The sequence below is a fragment of the Canis lupus genome, unplaced genomic scaffold (assembly GCF_011100685.1).
Source record: "Canis lupus familiaris isolate Mischka breed German Shepherd unplaced genomic scaffold, alternate assembly UU_Cfam_GSD_1.0 chrUn_S51H210, whole genome shotgun sequence".
Classification (NCBI taxonomy): Eukaryota; Metazoa; Chordata; class Mammalia; order Carnivora; family Canidae; genus Canis; species Canis lupus.
The window spans coordinates 7,152-10,921 of NW_023331456.1; the positions used below are offsets into that span (position 1 = coordinate 7,152).

Below are 3,770 nucleotides of genomic sequence, written 5' to 3' on the forward strand. Positions count from 1 at the left end.
AAGCCTGAGCACCTCCTCTCTCCACACTTGGCTCCAACCCATCTCCCCAGCCCCATCCAGTGCTCTTAGCCCAGGGCCTGCTGACCAAATAGTCTTCTATTTTCTCCTGCCTCCTCCACCCCCAACTCCCAAGAAACATCTGTCTGGCTGATACCTCCTTCCTTCCTGATTTTTTAAAAAAATATTTATTTATTTATTTATTTATTTATTTATTTATTATTATTTATTTATGACACAGAGAGAGAGGCAGAGACATAGGCAGAGGGAGAAGCAGACTCCCTGCGGGGAGCTTGATGTGAGACTTGATCCCAGGACCTGGGTATCATGCCCTGAGCCAAAGGCAGATGCCCAACCACTGAGCCACCCAGGTGTCCCTCCTTCTGGATTTCTTCTTGACTTTCCCACCCTGATGTTCTTTCTTCTCCATTTTTAAAGGGCACAGAAAAGTGTTTTCTGCAGTGTATTCACCCTTTTTGATATGTTATCAGAGAGGCTGTATAGTCCAGTGGTGAAGTGTACAATCTGTAATCAGACAGACTTAGATTATCATTTAAAACACACACTCACACACATACAAATTAGCTGAGATTGGATATGTTTGGGCAACAGTGAGCTAAACAAAAGAAATCCAAGATTTTTGTTTTGTGTTGTTTTTAATTGCAAGACTTCCCAGAGCCCTTCAAATGTTCATACAGATTGTGACTTTCCAAGGCCAGTATTGATACTTTGCACAGCTTTTCTTGAATTTATTTGATCACAAAATCCTTTAAAAACACCGCCAGACATTACTTTTTTTCTTGGAACATACTGGGAAAGGGTATAAGTAGCCCTAGATTTTTACATGTGTGGTTTTTACAGTACTATATATATTCTCCAACGTGTTATAGTTATTTGCATATTTATCTTAACATGTTTTCCCACTTTAGCATGAGGCCTTGAAAATAAGGGGCACTTTCTCAGCTGAAAAATCACAGAATTTTAGTTAAGGTTCATGGATCGGAATAATATTTGGCAACTGGAGAAAGTTTGCCTCTACTTTCAGTGCTCTTCCACAGTCATTTTTATATCATAATATCCTGGGCTACGTTTCAGGCTGGAAAAATGATCTTGATGTTGGACAAAAAGACCTTGTTAACACGAGGCTAAGTACATTGTCTCTACAAGTCCACTTTATTGGTACAGCATAAGTGGGGTGTAAAGATAGAGGTTCATTTTAAGGGCAAGGAAGCAGGAGTCTGCAGACTCTGGGGTCTTGGCCCCCCTGGGCAGCGAGGGAGGGCAGCCTGTGGCTTAGTTCTGATTGTTTTCGTTTCCAAGCTGTGCTTGTCAAAGAGGTACTCGGCCAGGCCGGAATCCGGGGCCCACATCTTAACCAAGGTTTTGCACGTGATCACCCAGTTCTTTGATAGACTTCACCTGCTCATTCAGATAGTGCGTCTCCAGGAAGTCGCACAAATGGGGGTCGCCTTGGTCTGAGGCCAGAGTGTGCAATTCGAGCAACGACTGGTTCACATTCTTTTCCAAGAGCAGCGCACACTCCATGGCCCTCAGGCCGGCTCTCCCAGTCGTCCCGGTCCGGTTTCTTGACGTCCCGCAGGCAGATCCGGCCCCCCCCGCTGGGTTCTGCAGGCGCATCAGCTTCTCGGCGTGCTGGGCCTCCTCCCCGGGCCTGGCGAAGGAAGTACCTGGCGAAGTTGTTGAGCGCCACGTCCTCTCGGGAGAAGTAATAGGCCATAGACAGGTACGCGTAGGCCGCGTACAGCTCCAGGTTGATCTGGCGGTTGACGGCGGCCTCGCAGGTCGGGGTGGAAGTTCTGGCGCACCCGGGAGCCGGCGCGGGCGCGGGCGCGGGCGGGCGGGCTGGTCCCGGGAGGCGGCGGCCGCGGCCAAGGGCGCAGGGCGCGGGGGCGCGGGGACGCCAGGGGCGCCCGGAGGCCCGCAGCGGCGGAGCGCGAAGCCCGGGCGCGCGCAGCGCAGGGACAGCAGCGAGGGCGCGGATGTTGGAGAGGAGCCGGAAACAGGGCCGCATGGCTCGGCTCCTTGCGGGCGGGGGCAAGCGTGCCAGGGCGGCACAGCGTGCGGCCGGCGCCGGAGCTTCGGGTCTGCCGGCGAGCGCGGCCCCAGGCGACGGCGACCGCGTCACACACACCCGGGGCGCTCCCGAGGCGCCGCGTTCCGGGCGGGGGCGGGGCGGCCGGGCGCACCTGCCGGGCGGGGGCGGGGCGGGGGCGGGGCGGCCGGGGCGCACCTGCAGGGCGGGCGCAGCCCCGTTAACCCGGCGGTGCCCCGGCTCTGCCCGTGGGCCTTTGTGACTTACTAGTTCATCCAAGTCAAAAGTGCTGTCCCAAAAAATAGGCGCTGGGACGGGCGGAAGGGAGGAGGCACCCGGCGACGCTGGCCCTCCCTCTGTGACTCTTTCTTTCCAAAGCTCAAGGCGCGCGCGTGGGGGGGGGGGGGGCACAGAGCCTTGAAATAGGATGAAACAAAATAGGTCCCAGCCAAAATGGATGCTTATAAATGACTTTCTATTTATTTTAACAAGTGCAGGTACGGAAAGGACTGCTAGTACAAATTTTCAAGAGTCTGTAGTAAGAGGGCTTTTTTAAAAAAAGTCATCTTATTTTTAAATATAAAATGCATCTTTACTGCAAAATAAAACACTAGAAAGTAGGAAGAAGATATAAACTAGTTCTAAACATGAGGTTATTTATCTGGTTTTGTTAACGCAGATACATAGAGTCTGAGCAGAGCTGTGGAGAAGTTGAAATCACTATGTTGCACATCTGAACTAATGTTACATTGTGTGTCAAGTAAATGACTTTTTTTTTTTTAAGGGCAAATGCCCAGCTTTTACTAACAGACTTGTAATGTTGAAGTTCCAATGCCTTTTCTTAGCCTCAAGAAGATAAATTTTCTTAGCTAACATGCTAGAAGTGTCAACAATACCAGGTTGCATCCTAGGACAGCAAACTGGGTTCTGCTTTCTCATTGATCTTTTCAATAATGAGATTATTTGAGGTGTGATTATCTTTGTTGAGAAAGAGGTCAGATTCTAGTTTTTTCTAGTGTATGTTCCAGGTGCCTTATTAAGTCTTGGCTTTTAAATCTTGCTGCTTCCTTTATGGCATGTATGAAATTTTTTCCCACATTTCTGGAGATCTGCTCACTCCTTCAAGAAATTTGAAAATTCTTTCATATTTTCATCAACACTGTCAAATTTCCCTTTTTAAGCTGATGCTTTATTTCAGCATTGATTTCCATTGGTATTGGCAGTTTTTTTCTGGCACTTCTCCCAACACAGACATTGCTATAAAACTTTGGAGTCATCATCTTTCAAGGACATAGCTGAGCTTGCAGGGGGGGATGCTCCTGTGCTTCCTATTTCACTGACAGCAGTGGGGCCAGGCTTGGCCTTCTCTTAGAGGGAGGATGAATTGTGGATTCTCCAAAAGTTTCATTGGCTTTCCTCCCAACAGCCAACTCCTCTGCTTTATCGGTCATCATTTCAGGCTGGTCTTGGGCAGTCCCAGGAGTCCAGTCTGCCAAAAGAAGTTTTTAAATAAAAAATAAATAAATAAAATAGTCTGAAAAAATAAATTTAAAATGGTATTTGGTTTTAAAAGAATGTTGTAACTGTTATAGTGTATGAGAAAATTGAGGATTAACTCAACAGAAGAAAATTCAGGAAATTTCTCTACTCAGAACCATGGTTAAAATGTTGATAATAATTCTCACAGATTAAAAAAAAATCACAGAAGCTCAAAAGTAAA

General features: G+C 48.0%; 1 pseudogene; it reads right to left on the bottom strand.

The window, feature by feature from the left end:
* Positions 1 to 634: 634 nt before the first annotated feature.
* Positions 635 to 2,029, bottom strand: LOC119879266 (annotated as a pseudogene).
* Positions 2,030 to 3,770: the final 1,741 nt, after the last annotated feature.